General features: G+C 41.6%; 1 protein-coding gene across 1 annotated transcript in view; it reads left to right on the top strand.

Annotated features, from left to right (window-relative positions):
- Window positions 1-1,385: 1,385 nt before the first annotated feature.
- The window catches only part of st3gal3b (ST3 beta-galactoside alpha-2,3-sialyltransferase 3b), a 73,274-nt gene continuing 59,175 nt past the window's right edge, over window positions 1,386-15,484 (top strand). Inside the window, exon 1 of the mRNA XM_085139638.1 lies at window positions 1,386-1,479. The gene's annotated coding sequence lies outside the window, so the exon portion shown is untranslated. The remainder of the gene's footprint in view (window positions 1,480-15,484) is intronic.

A 15,484-nucleotide genomic window follows, 5' to 3' on the forward strand; every position in this document is an offset into this window, starting at 1 on the left:
TTATTGGTGTGGCCCTATACAATAATCCCAGTTTCACATGTACGCCTTGGGAACATTAATTGCCATAGTCTGAATTAGACTTCTTTCTTCCATAGCATTTCAGTCATGTTAAAGTCTGGACCAATGACTTTCAATAATATATGAATGATACGTATAATATAATATGTTTTTACAGTCATTGGTCTGGAGTTTTGACTGGGCCATTGTAACATGTTGATTCTTCTCCTTTTCAGCCATTCTGTTCTAGATTCGCTGCTGTGCTTGGGATCATTGCCCTGTTGACCCAGTTTGGGTCTTTAGCTGTCGGACAGTTGGCCTCACAAAAGAATATAACATAACAATATAATACTATAAGATACTCAGGTCCAGTGGCTGCAAAAAAGGGCAATCCCTTTACCCCAATCACCCCTTTTCTTGTAGCCAAATGAGGCGTTATGCGCATTATGGAGAAATATCTGCAGTTTGGTCTCATCTATCGAGATGACATTGTTCCAGAAGTCTTGTAGTTTGCTCTGATGTAAATTTTCAAAGTTAAGCCATGCTGCCAGGTTCTTTTTAGAGAGAAGAGACTTTCTCTAAGCAACCTGTACTTGTTCTGTCTTTCTCTTAATGTACTGTCATGAGCTCTAACATTTAACATGCTAACCGAGGCCTGCAGAGACTGAGATGTAGCTCTTGGGTTTTTGGCAATTTGTCTGAATATTGCACGATCTAACCTTGGAGCTGATGGCCTTCCTCATTATCAAGACACACCTGAATGCTCCGGGCCAGCAAACTAAAAAGAACCTTTGCTTTTCACACTTGCTGTTGATTAATAAATCAAGTGTATTTTGATTAGCAGTACTTTGGCTTTATTTTAATGATAAAATTGAATATTTTATGCACTGTAGATCATCTCAGGTTGTAGTTATTTCATTTTAAAACCTGTTAAGGACAAGATTTATTTTATGTCCTCAAATATAAAACCTTAAAATAACTCACAGTTACTGTTTTATGGCTTCTTGTTCATTAAATCCTGCTGTTTATAATTGTACAAAGGATCCAAATTCCATGAAATATATGTCACAATCTTATTTAAACATGCTTGTGCCATGTTTGTTAACATCTAGTACAAAGGTCGCACCAAATATCTCCCTCTGTTTTTATCAGTTCCTGCTTCATCCAGTCCCCAAACATTATTTTACTGTATTGTATGAAATAATGAATTCCAACCTTGTAATTAATTAACAGCTGGGTACAGAGCCCAGCCACAATGTACTGCCAGTATTTTATTGGATTTCTAGAGTCTTATTCTTCCCGTTAATTCGGTTACTGATTAACTACTGTTTACGGTGACCTAAAAAGGAAGTCTCCAAATCAATATGGTCCTTTTTTTGGGGGGCGGGGGGGAATACCTCCGTGATTCATCTGTTCTTAGTTCTTAGTTCTTGTCTAGTTTTAATACTCTGGCTAAAGGACTTGACGGCAGCAGCTGAAAAGGTGATGTTTCTTTCTACCTTTAATTTAAGTTTATAAAACTCAGATGCATTAATCAGATTTTTCCCCCTATGTGTTACACAACTTTAAAAAGCCAAGAACAGTTCTGTAAGTGATACATTAATAATCTATTCATTCACAAAATTATGTCCTCCATCGGGATATTGTTTCTGTATTTGTGTGAGTATGTCGCCATAACAATTCCTTTTTATTATGCCAAATTGACCCCATACACATAAACATGCGCTTAAGACCGTAAAACTTTTACAGTGTTACTCTTACAATTGATTTAAACTTCTGTGAGAGATAAAACTATTTATAAGCACTCTGAGATCTAGGTTATACTTTAATAGGGATGTTTCCAAATTGATTTGAACTGTGACAGGAGCCAAAAGTTAAACATATTACACCAAACACTGAATTAATCGCAGTGTGATATAAATTTTAACGTCTGAATAATTAATTTCCAGAATAAATTCCTTAGACATGATCTTTTTTTTTTTTTATGGTCCATCAAAACCCATACCCACAGCATTTTGTTCCTCTCTTGAAAATTTGAGGTTTGAATATGAATATCTCAAAAACTAAAAGAAAACTTTTCTCAGTCAGTTGCATCTGGAGACACAAGAATCGTGTTCTGTTCAGGCTATCTACTGACATTTCTGCTTTAGTGTGTCAGCATGAAATTTGGATGAAAACAGTATTTGCTTCAATTTTTGTGACAAAGACTTTCATGTTTAAAATTGTTCTACGTTCTTTATTTTGTATTATTATGAAATTGTGTGTGATTTTTTTCCATAATTTATCTAGCCAATACTCAGTCCTTTGTTGATATATTTGTCCACATCCAAATTAATAATTAATTAATTAATTTAGATTAATTACAGATCCTTATTCATTTTGATGGTGATAAAGGCCAGTAAAAATTGCAGGTTGTTATTTTTAATAGTTTGGTCTTAAGTGAGCGGAACCAGTGAAACTATTTCTGTCACCATAAAGATGCTTAACCACATCTTAAGTGCAAGTTCAACAGTACATGTCATTTTTTCAAAATGATAAAGAAATGCTGCTGTAGTAAATGTAAGATATCTGTCAGCAAATCAGCAAATAAGGAAGTGGTCCGATGATTCACATGACAGAACACTGAAGTATTAATTTTGCCCACCGTTCACTTTGGCTGTAGTCGTGTATTATTTTAACTCAGATTTGTGATGAAAACAGACATAGAAAGGATGTTAATAATCCTGTTCCACAATTAATTCATTCAAATTGATACTTTTTGACATATCTAAAACAAAAAATACTTCTGTTAATAGCATTGCATTTGCATAGTACATTTGGTCATGTGCATAGCTGACAATTAAGGCAAAAAAGGAGAGAGAGAGAGATAGATTACGTTGTGGATACCGACTGTTCGAGGTTGCAACAGGAGCATGCGTTATTAGGTTTGTAAACTGCAGTGGGTCACATTTACCTGTAAACTTTGCAACATAATTACCATAATTACCGCAACATAAAACCCGTATGACTGGATGGCCAAGGCATACTTGCAGATCCGCCCAGTTTTAGGAAGATCCATCCATCCATCTTCCTCCGCTTTATCCGAGGCTGGGTCGCGGGGGCAGCAAAGAGGCCCAGACCTCCCTCTCCCCAGCTACCTCCTCCATCTTATCTGGGGGAACACCAAGGCGTTCCCAGGCCAGCCGAGAGATATAATCTCTCCAGCGTGTCCTGGGTCTGCCGCGGGGCCTCATCCCGGTGGGACATGCCTGGAACACCTCACCCAGGAGGCGCCCAGGGGGCATCCTTGTCAGATGCCCGAACCACCTCAGCTGGCTCCTTTCGATGTGGAGCAGCAGCGGCTCTACTCTGAGCCCCTCCCGGATGGCCGAACTTCTCACCCTATCTCTAAGGGAGAGGCCAGCCACCCTTCGGAGAAAGCTCATTTCTGCCGCTTGTATCCGCGATCTCGTTCTTTCGGTCACTACCCACAGCTCGTGGCCATAGGTGAGGGTAGGGACGTAGATCGACCGGTAAATTGAGAGCTTCGCTTTTACACTCAGCTCCCTCTTCACCACGACGGACCGGTGCAGCGTCTGCATTACTGCAGCTGCAGCCCCAATCCGTCTGTCGATCTCCGGCTCCCTTCTCCCATCACTCGCGAACAAGACCCCGAGATACTTGAACTCCTCCACTTGGGGCAGGAACTCATCCCCGACCCGGTGTGGGCACTACACCCTTTTCCGGCTGAGAACCATGGCCTCAGATTTGGAGGTGCTGATCCTCATTCCCGCTGCTTCACACTCGGCTGCGAACCGTTCCAGTGCGAGCTGGAGGCCCTCACCTGATGAAGCCAGGTGAGGGCTCCTGGTTTTAGGAAGATATCAAGGAAAATTCCCTTTAGTTCCATCTACTTCCTCAATTGTCTATCTAATTTAGGTTTGCAGGAGTACTGGAGCCTCATCCAGCTGTCATAGGACAAAAGGCGGGGTACACCCTGGCCAGGTTGCTGCTGTCATTTAGTTGTGAGATTGTGAAACCTGAATAAATTATTCTGGATGAGTTGAAGCCTTCTGCTGCTAGACTATGGCTGCATCTTTTGGGGAATGCACAATCAGAGCTGAGCAAGAAACATGCCAAAGTAACTGAGAAAAACTGAAATACAAGCCGATCTAAGGTACTATGTTGTAAAAAAAAAAAAAACTTTATTGTTAGAAGAATAAAATAAAAGCTCCTTGGTTAGGCAAACATGTGAGCTTATGCACGACAGAAACAGTCTGCACTGTGGAGAGAAGACTTAAATATCTGTAACCGGATGGTTTCACTGCTAATAGAAGGCAATTAAGAAGCAGGGAGTAGGATTGCATTTTCACCAGCACGTGTATTTCTGTTAACATGACTAAATAGTCAGTCAAGGCTCTGATATGTTCTTGTTTGCAAGTCTGAAAATAATTCATCAGAGCAGTGGAGTGTATCAGTAGAAAAGGAGGGAAACCACAGCTGTAAAATTGCTAAGCCACAACCCCCAAATGGTCAAATTAATTTCCACGTGCTTTCATCTCAGGGACTGAACTTGGGATAGACAGAACAGAATTGTATAGGAGAAATGGTACATTTTCCCTTCAGTAAGCCAGACGAATAAATAATGGTGCACTACACAGATGTGGTTAGAGATCAGACAAATTCTTGATTCTTCCTTCTTGCAAGACCATAGCAATGAATGACTCCCGTGCCAACTCATAAGGGAATCCCACACCAGCTCTTGAAAAGGCTTGTGATTCTCAATAGGGTAAGTGTGTGCGTGCGTGAGTTTGCGCGTGTTCTTTTCCTCCTGGCTCCTACTAATCTCCTGACCCCAGATGGAGAACAGTGGGTGAGCAGATTCTATTTCCTGCTTGATTCAATATTAATAGATCGGTGTGCTACTCTGCCACACTCTTTGCTGGGCAAAAAACGGAAGACTGCTGCCTCCTGCCTCCTAACTTGGCTCTCAGCCCAACAACTGGTTATGTAGGAAATGAGACCATGTGAATGTCGTGTCATAAATAAGAACCAAGAAGCACAAAGAAAACTGAATAAAGTGAGTAACCTGAGCAGGTGTGAAGGACAGGACTATGGATTTACTGCAACATAATCTGCTGTAAGCAGCTATGTGATGGGGTAAAAGTCTAGCGGGGATTGAAAGCATACAGCATACAAAGTCTACAGGGGCCATGCTGATGCAGAGGATGATACGGGTCTATGTCCAGGAATCCACAATTTGCAAATAGTTTGTTGTGTTCACTTGAATTTAATGCAAAATCGACATATCAACTGTTGGAACTGAGAAATTTTATTTACTTATTTATATGCTAAGTATACAGTACTGTGGAAAAGTCTTGAGCAATTTATCTTTTCTTTACATTTAGCTAGGAAACAGGTGCAGTGAATTATAAAGACGCATGCAAACATGCATATATAAGGTAAAAACCCTCATAGCTTGAACTCTCTCAGGCAGCTTTCTTCTTGTTTCTTTAAGTAGACTTCAGGGAGCGTTCTCCAGGCTTCTTCGAGAACATTCAAAGCTCTTCTTTGGATGTTGGCTGCCTTTTGTTCTGTTCTCTGTCAACATGATCTACATAGCTTCAATAATGTTGAGTCCGGCTCTGGGGAGGCCAATCCGGGACTGATAGGGATTCATTGTGTGTTTTTTCTATCCATGAATGTTATTACTGCACTGGCAGTGTGTGCTGGAGCATTGTCATTCTGAAAAATGAAGCTGTTGCCAATTAGATGGTTTTCAAAGAGTACTCAATGGTGAATCAAAATCTGATGGTGCTTTTCTGCATTTTATTAATTTTAACAAGATCTCCAACATTACTGACTGAAATTCAGCCCCAAACCATAACACAGCCTCGACTGTGTTTTACAGATGGCTGTGCAGTCTCACTGCTATACCCCTCTCCTGTCCTCCTACTTACATATTGAAGATTTGAAACAAAACATTTCAATTTTTAGATTAATCTTCCCAGACCTTTGTTTTTCTCTGATCTTTCATTCCAGTTCTTGTGTAGTTCAGCATACCTCACCCCTTTCTCTGCATTTCCCATCCTTAAGAATGGCTCCTTGACAGCCGCACAATCTGATATCGTCGTGTTGGTGTTGTTCCCAGATCATCATACTAAATGTTGTTCCAGGATTAACATTGCAAGTGACCAATCAGAATGTTGTGACGTCATACTTTTTCGACTTCGGGAAAAACCGCTGTAAAACAAAAAACTGTATGTAGCCAAGTACAGGATAGGGTAGGGAAAGTTAAAGTAAGATGGAGAGATTGGGCCAATAGCTAGATTCGTAGGAGGGATAAAGTGAGTTGCGTGGAGAAGAATGACTGGAGCCACAGGTAAAGTTGCTATGAATTGTATTAAACTATTTAGCAACAATTTAACAGCATTTCATGAACAGAAATGAAAACATAAAATAAAATACAGTGACAGCAATAATAATAACAATCAGAATCCTATCTGAGCTCAGATATGTCAGTCTTGCCGGCTTAATGGTCAGTGTTCAGTCAAGTCAAATCCAATAGGTCAAAAGTCTGTGATTGGTGCGATTTCGTCCTACCGCACTGTTGTAATTGTTCGTGAGAGAAGAGCAACCTGCCCTTCTGGGCCAACTCGGAATGGCTGTGGTTCGGTTCAAAGGGAAAGGCTCGCCATCTTCCTCGTCAGGAAGAAATCCAGGTCTCACGATCCCATAAAAAAACCTAGCCTGTAAACAACAGGACTATTACTAATTCAGTTCACACTCTAATGATATACATGGCCATGTGTAAATAATGCAAGTGCTATAACAAAACAAGCACAAAACATTAATTCTAATTTCTAACTATAGTCTATACAGTGCATCTTAATCATGAATGCAATCTTTAAATCACAATCAGCTTATTCATCAAGGTACACATTTCTATCAGAAATCAGAAATAAACCATAAACTATGGTAGATTATTTTTTTACAGTATTGCCCTTTAACTGAATTACAGGAGCATTGCTTTACACTGCATAGCAATGAAGCAATATATTATTTACACTCAATGTACAGAATAAAATTACCAAAAGAATATACAAAAACCCACAGGCTGTAGTTTTACAGTATGTGGTAACGTATCAGCACAGTAAGAATACACACGGACATCTATCCAGTGCCGCTCGAGCATCAAATGTAACAAAAATAAAGTAGATTCATGACCTTTAAGATCAAAATTAACTTATTCCATCATCTTATTTTAGTGCATTTAATATTCAACAAGTAATACTAGAATATCATCAGCACACAAGCTGAGTGCTCAGAATGGCTGAACTCCGTGGGAAACCCCGTGTGTTCTCCCACAGTGAAAACGTGGTCAGCTACAGCTACAGCTATAAGCACCAGGCTAGTTAGCTTTTCAATTAGCCTGATTCGCCCAGTCCCAGTTAAACTCACCAGCACACTTCTAATGTTCAACTCTCAGAGAGGATCTTGTCCACTTCATCCGCTCCCGTGCAGATCTACAACATTGAAATTGGGCCATTATATTCCCCGTTAACTTCTTGTTAGCTTTTTAGCTTCAAGGTTAGCTTAACAGCTTCTGACTCACCGCGATGGTTTCAAGGTCCAAAATGTTCACAACAAATCAGGTCTGTTTCTCCAAGGTCCATGCAGATCTCCGGTATGGATATTTGCTCAATTTATCAAGTTAATAGTTCTTTTCCAGCAAAAAGCTTGGCGGTGAAAATCAGCGATGGTCTCATGCACCTCCGTCTCTCTCTGTGTCTGAGCACATGACGGTACAGAGCAGGGGAAGGCGGGGCTTGTTCCTTCCTAACCAGTAGGGGTGTTAAGTATACTCTTTGGGTTTTATTCTTATATTTATAGTATTTATCTTTTATTATTGATTTACTTTTGATCAACTCAGTGATTAACAGAGTAATGATGAATCACAATTAACAATAACAATGTTGTAGTGCGTTACTGAGTTGTGTAAACTCACTGGGGTACATCCTCCCTCCTTAAATCTCATGCACGTCCCCGTGCATGGCTCTAGTGGAATAGTCAACATCATGAGCAAGGGAGTCGATGAAAGCTTTGTTCAATCCTTGAAAGAGTGATTTAACCACTGTTACTAGTGGGTTACCTAGCTGAGGATAAGTGAGTCTTTGGGACGGTTGGCAAATTCTTTCAGATCTTCTGATCTGTGTTTCTGTTTGCAAGGTCTCAGGTTCATCATCGTTTTCAACTTGTCTTTCAGGTGAAAGTTGATGAGTTGGGTTCTCTGACAACGGTGAATCTGACAAACTGGTCAACAAAACATTTTTGTCTTTTCGAGTGTCTGTTTCAGACTCACTTGGTGTGTTGTTTTGTAGGCTTGTGTCACTTTCACTTGGTGGTAAGTTTGCTTCACTTTCACGTTCTGTCTGAGGTAGGGCTGTTTCACTGTCCATTTGAGGTAAGTTGGTGTCAGTTGAACTTCCAATTTCACCTTCAGGTAAGTATGTTTCAGTTTCGTTCTCAGTTTCCTGCTCAGGTAAGTATGTTTCAGTTTCGTTCTCAGTTTCCTTTTCAGGTGAGACTGTCATGTCCGGTAATGTGTTAGGTTGTTCGTTATCATTTACAGAATATTTGTTTTGTTTGAATCCTTGTGTTGGCGGCATGGCACATACTTGGTAGAAATGTCTGTCTTTCACTTGTGGAGGTTCAGGGTAATAAAACTCATCTTCCTCTTCCTCAAGTGTTTGGTCGGAGTCAACTTCCAAAGCTGAACTTTGTCTTGTACGTGGTCTGTTAGTTTTTGTGACTCGCTCTGGTTCATACTCTGTTGGTGAGAGAAATCCACAGGGAAGTAACAGATCTCTGTGGAGTGTTCTGTTGGGTCCATCTCCGTTTTCTGGTTTTACAGTATATACTGGTAAGTTTTCCATTTGTTTGGTGATGATATATACCGTTTGCTCCCATTTGTCCGCTAATTTGTGCTTCTCTCTCAGGCAGAGATTTCGAACCAAGACTCGGTCTCCCACATGTAGTGTGGATTCACGGATGATTTTGTCAAACTGTTTCTTGTTTTTGTCAGCTACTTTCTGGGAGTTTTTGATGGCTATTTCGTAGCTCTGTTCAAGGTAGCTTTTCAACTGCTTGACGTATTGAGAGTGAGTCAACTGTGGCTTGTTTGGCTGTAGCAGGCCAAAGGCAATATCAATGGGCAAGCGAGGCTGTCTACCAAACATTAACTCATAAGGAGAATAGCCTGTTACATCATTTTTTGTACAGTTATAAGCGTGAGTAAGTGGTTTTACGAAGTCACGCCAGTGATGTTTCTCAGTGTCTTTCAAGGTACCAAGCATACTGAGTAACGTGCGATTGTATCGCTCAACAAGGTTGCCACGAGGATGATAAGGACTTGTTCGGACTTTGCGGATCCCGAGCAGAGAGCACAGTTCTTTGATTGTACGCGATTCAAAGTCTCTCCCTTGATCGCTATGAAGTCGCTCTGGAAAGCCATAATGAACTAGGAAGTTATCCCATAAGTTCTTTGCAACGGTGGTGGCTTTCTGGTCTTTGGTTGGAATGGACACAGCATACTTTGTAAAATGATCTGTGATCACTAGGACATCTTTAGTATTTTTACTGTCTGGTTCTATTGAGAGGAAGTCCATGCAGACTAGCTCCATGGGCCTGGAAGTTTTAATATTTACCAGAGGAGCAGCCTTATCTGGCAGGGCTTTTCTACGGACACATCTCTCGCAAGCTTTCACTTTCTTTTCGACATCAATTGCCATTTTTGGCCAGTAGAAACGTGACCAAATGAGTTCCAGTGTGCGTTCGACCCCTAAATGCCCCATGTTGTCATGAAGACTGAGCATAACTGTAGGGCGTAAGGAATCAGGAAGGACTAACTGCAACAAAGTCTCTGGCCCCAACTGGCGTTTCCGGTACAGTAAGTCATTTTGGAGGTCAAGACGTTTCCACTCCCTTAAAAGTAAGAGAACATCGTGAGACTCAGACTTAGTATTGGCTGGTGGACGTGAGTCAGCTGCCAGCAGCTTGATGACTTTACTAATAGCTGGATCTTTTCTCTGCAGGTTGACAAGATCAGTATGGGTGTATCTGGGTAAGGCTAGGAGATTGTTATCACTGCCTTCTTCTTGAAACATGTCTGGAATGGCAACTGCAGACATGGCAAGTGACTGGACTAGAGCACAAGAGGGTTCAGTCTGGTCCAAGGCCATATGTCTTTGACAGGTTGCCATCACAGTATCAGATTGAAGTTGGAGCTCGACATCTTTGACTGAGGACAAGAGATGGGATCTGAACTTGTCAATGCGTTGACATTCCTCAATAAAAACTGGATCGTCTTCAGGTTTGTCATGTGGTTTCCTAGATAGTCCATCTGCATCAAGATTTTGTCTCCCAGCTCTGTACTTAATGTCAAAGTTATAGGTGGACAATGCAGCCAACCAACGATAACTCGTGGCATCAAGCTTTGCTGTGGTCAGAAGGTAAGTCAATGGGTTATTGTCGGTGATAACTGTGAATGTATTCCCATATAAATAGTCATGAAACTTGTCAGTTATGGCCCACTTTAAAGCTAGAAATTCTAACTTGTGGGCGGGGTATCTAGCTTCACTACGGGATAGACCACGACTTGCATAGGCTATAACCTGTGTGGTTCCATTCTGCACTTGATAAAGAGCTGCCCCAAGTCCGGTTGTACTGGCATCTGTGTGTACCAGGTAAGGTAGCTTTGCATCGGCATACCCAAGGACTGGTGAGGTGGTGAGTTTTTCAATAATAGTTTGAAACGATTTCTGGCACTCTGGTCCCCAACGATCACCAAAGGGTTCTTTGGGGTTAAGATACTTTGGATCACTGGGTGGGTTTTTACAATGCTTTCATCTCGGATAGCCAGCTGTGAGGGAGGTGAGGGGCTTGACAATTTTTGAGTAATCTTTGACAAATCTCCGGTAATAACCGGTAAAACCAAGAAACGATTGGAGTTCTTTTAAGGTTTGGGGTCTCGGCCAGGTCTTGAGTGCTTCAGTTTTTTCGGGGTCAGTCTTTACGCCGTCTCTAGATACAATGTGGCCTAGATAACGGACTGATGTTTGGAAGAAACGACATTTGTCGGGCGAGAGTTTCAGCCCGTACTCTCTGAGTCGCTCAAGAACATGAATGAGTCGGGTCTCATGATCTTCAAGGGAACTGGAAAAGACTATCAAATCATCCAAAAAGACTAACACTTCTTTCAGATTGATGTCTTTCATACACTTTTCCATAAGCCTTTGGAAAGTGCTTGGGGCATTTGTTATTCCCTGGGGCATACGATTAAATTCGTAGAAGCCGAAGGGGCACACGAAGGCTGTCTTTGGCTTATCTTCTTCACACATCTCGATTTGATAGTACCCTGACTTAAGGTCCATCACAGAGAACCACTGAGATCCTGCAAGAGCAGAAAATGATTCCTCTAAGTTTGGCAGGGCATAGGCATCGCGGATGGTCTGCAAGTTAAGCTTCCTAAAATCAATGCATAACCGCACATCACCATTCTTTTTGCGGACCACGACTATCGGTGATGAGAATGGAGATTCAGATTCTCTGATTATGCCTGCATCTAAGAGGGCTTGTAAGTGCTTTTTAACTGCCTCGTAATCATGGGGATGAATCGGGCGAGATCTCTGTTTGAAGGGGGTTCCGTCTTTTAAGTTGATGTGATGTTTTATATGTGTGGCATGCCCAAAATCAAGATCATTGTGTGAGAAAACATCAGAGAAGGTATTTAGCTTTTCAGCTATCTTCTCTTTCCACTCTTCAGATAGTGGTGATTCACCAAAGTCGAAACTGAGAGGGGGTCTTGAGGTTGAAGTCTGCTGCTGAGAGTTACACGTTGCAGACACCTTTTGGTCACCTTTCTCAGGCTCAGGACATGGCATGACACAGTCAGGGGCAACTAACTCAGCAATTACACAGTTGGTGGGCAATGTAATGTCATGGTTAGTCTCGTTTCTCAGCAACACAGGAACTTTATAAGGTCCGTGCTTTGGCAGAGATATAAGACAACAATCTACAAACACACCACCAGGTAGGGAGCTGGTAGTGGGCTGTTCAATAAGTGCACACTGTTCAGGCTTAGCGTGGCTAGCATGCATAAAGCCTTCCACTAGTAGCTTTTGATTTGCAGGAAGGACTTCTTGGGTTCTACTTTGAAGTTTTACCAAGCCGATCTTGCCACTGTCAGTTTGTCTTTTTCTGGATGCTAATGTCTTTAGCACTTGTTGGTATCCATAAGGGAGTACCTTAAAGTCAGGTAAGGTGCTCTCACAAAGATGCTCATATAAGGGGTCAAGTGTATTTGTACCAATTAGTAAAGGTGTGTCTGAGTTTGAGCGAATGTCAGGGACAACTAAGGCAAGAGTAGATAGTTCAAGCTCTGACTGATCGAGATCTTTTGGGAACATGATACTCGTCTCAATGTATCCCAAGTAAGGGACTGTCTGACCATTCGCACCTTCGACCTCTAGGAGATCACTGATGGGTTTTATAGGATGATCAGGTAAGTGTTCTTGATAGAAGGATTTGGCAATAGTGGTTACTTGAGAGCCTGAGTCGAGCAAGCAACTACATTCAACGCCGTTGATAACAACTCTGGCTGTGCATTTTCTACCCACAAGTCTTTTGGGAAGTTTAGGCACTGAGTGAACATTAGCTGTTTCACATTGGGCTTTTGTTGTCTTCTTCTTAGTGGGACTTGGTTCAGATTTAGCACCCATCTGTCCCGCGACAGGGGCTCCTTCTAGTTTAAATTAAAGGACTCATCAACTGGTCTGGATCTTTCCCATTCTCGTTGCTTTTGTCTGAGGGCATTCCTTTTAGCTGCTACTAATGCTGGGTTGGGATCATTACTACAGCTGGAAGCGATATGACCATCTTCTCCACACTTGAAACAGTATCCAGGTTTGGTTGACACTGCAGCAATTTGTGGTATCTGTTCCAGCTTGTTCTGAGTTTTGGTACTTGTGTTCCTTTTTGCTTCCTTTTGAAGTTTCTGCGATCTTTTCTCTGTTTTGTCCGCTCTGAGCTGTGCGATTTGAGACCTGAGGTCAGCAATTTGCTTCTGGAGGTCAGACGAATTGCTGTCCATTTCATGCTCATAATCGTTCCTACCTTGAGGGCGTGTGGTTTGCATGTTAGAATAAACACGAGTCTTTTGGATCCCCAAATGTTGTTTCATGCGGGTTGCTTTACTTGCTTGTTTGTCCTCCTCAGTGCGTAGTTGGAGGAGTAGCTCTGCAAAATGAGGTGGGTCGTCTTTCTTTTGTTCAAGTTGAAGGTTTGCAATCAATGAGCTGTCCCAACACCCTCTACAAAACTGTCTCAGGAGCTGTTTATTGATGTCACTAGAAGCAATTCCGTCTCTTTTTATGACTAGGTTTAACACTGTGTGCAATCTTTGCAGGTAATGTGAGGGTTTTTCACCTCCATTTTGATTGGTGTTTAAAAAGCGAGCAAAGAGTTCGTCACCGTCTTCTACAGTTGCATAGGCAGAATCAAGATGTTCAAGGTAAGTTTTGGGGTTTGCTTTTGGACCAAGAGCTTTCACCAGGTCCGCTGCAGGGGGTGAAAGACTTTCAACAATCTTTCGCACAACTTGAGTTTCGGTGAGCGAGGGATCAGTCAAGCAAAACTCTACGCTGCTGCGCCAAGTGTCATAGTCAGTTTCGAAAGGAGGATGTGGAACTCTTCCTGAAAAAGGTTTCAGTCTGTATTGCGAGTTTGGTGAGGGAACGACTTCACTGCTTTTAACAATGTGCTCTACAATAACCCGCTGCACTTCAGGCGTGCTTAGAAGGTTAGTGGGAATCTGAGGGGTTTGTTTCTCAGCTTCTGCCGGTGGGTGAGTACTCAAGGCACTTACATGATTGCTATTGGGTGTTAAAGAGGGAGAAGGTAGAGCCTCATCACTGTGGGGCACTGGCTCATGTTCAGTGGAAGGCTCAACTGTGTGGGCATCCCTTCCCAATGATTCCCCAATTTTAGCTAGTTCATCCATCAAAAGGTCTTTAAAGGATCGGTTGCTTCGTGCTGCCACATCTTTAAGCTGTGACAGGTAAGTTACAGTAGCTGATGCGCTGGTTTCAATGCTATACGCACTGGCTAGGTCTTGAATGTGATAGACAACTTCTGGTTTCAAAGTGCAAGGTCTGTCATAAGGCAAATATCTTTTCTCTAGTTCTTTAGCAGTAGCCTCATGTTGAAACTCCACAATAATCTGACCACCAGTTGGTAACTTAATCTGCCTACTGACAGGACCGAAAGCTTCTAAGAACTCAATTATGTCTTTATCAATGTCTGTGTTAGTTAAACCACTGACCAAGACAGCATTTTGAACTTTAACATTCTCTGTTTTCACAACTTCCATTGTTAGGACACGTAAAAGTACCAGTAGAAAAAAACAAGTCACTGTGAAGCTCCAGGCACTCTTAAATGTTTTATTAAATTTTGGGTGGACTAACAACTCTGCAAACCCTCCTGGCTGGCTCGCCACTTTCTGTAGCCAAGTACAGGATAGGGTAGGGAAAGTTAAAGTAAGATGGAGAGATTGGGCCAATAGCTAGATTCGTAGGAGGGATAAAGTGAGTTGCGTGGAGAAGAATGACTGGAGCCACAGGTAAAGTTGCTATGAATTGTATTAAACTATTTAGCAACAATTTAACAGCATTTCATGAACAGAAATGAAAACATAAAATAAAATACAGTGACAGCAATAATAATAACAATCAGAATCCTATCTGAGCTCAGATATGTCAGTCTTGCCGGCTTAATGGTCAGTGTTCAGTCAAGTCAAATCCAATAGGTCAAAAGTCTGTGATTGGTGCGATTTCGTCCTACCGCACTGTTGTAATTGTTCGTGAGAGAAGAGCAACCTGCCCTTCTGGGCCAACTCGGAATGGCTGTGGTTCGGTTCAAAGGGAAAGGCTCGCCATCTTCCTCGTCAGGAAGAAATCCAGGTCTCACGATCCCATAAAAAAACCTAGCCTGTAAACAACAGGACTATTACTAATTCAGTTCACACTCTAATGATATACATGGCCATGTGTAAATAATGCAAGTGCTATAACAAAACAAGCACAAAACATTAATTCTAATTTCTAACTATAGTCTATACAGTGCATCTTAATCATGAATGCAATCTTTAAATCACAATCAGCTTATTCATCAAGGTACACATTTCTATCAGAAATCAGAAATAAACCATAAACTATGGTAGATTATTTTTGGATATTTGCTCAATTTATCAAGTTAATAGTTCTTTTCCAGCAAAAAGCTTGGCGGTGAAAATCAGCGATGGTCTCATGCACCTCCGTCTCTCTCTGTGTCTGAGCACATGACGGTACAGAGCAGGGGAAGGCGGGGCTTGTTCCTTCCTAACCAGTAGGGGTGTTAAGTATACTCTTTGGGTTTTATTCTTATATTTATAGTATTTATCTTTTATTATTGA

This window comes from Neolamprologus multifasciatus, chromosome 18 (genome assembly GCF_963576455.1).
Source record: "Neolamprologus multifasciatus chromosome 18, fNeoMul1.2, whole genome shotgun sequence".
In the NCBI taxonomy this organism is placed as follows: domain Eukaryota; kingdom Metazoa; phylum Chordata; class Actinopteri; order Cichliformes; family Cichlidae; genus Neolamprologus; species Neolamprologus multifasciatus.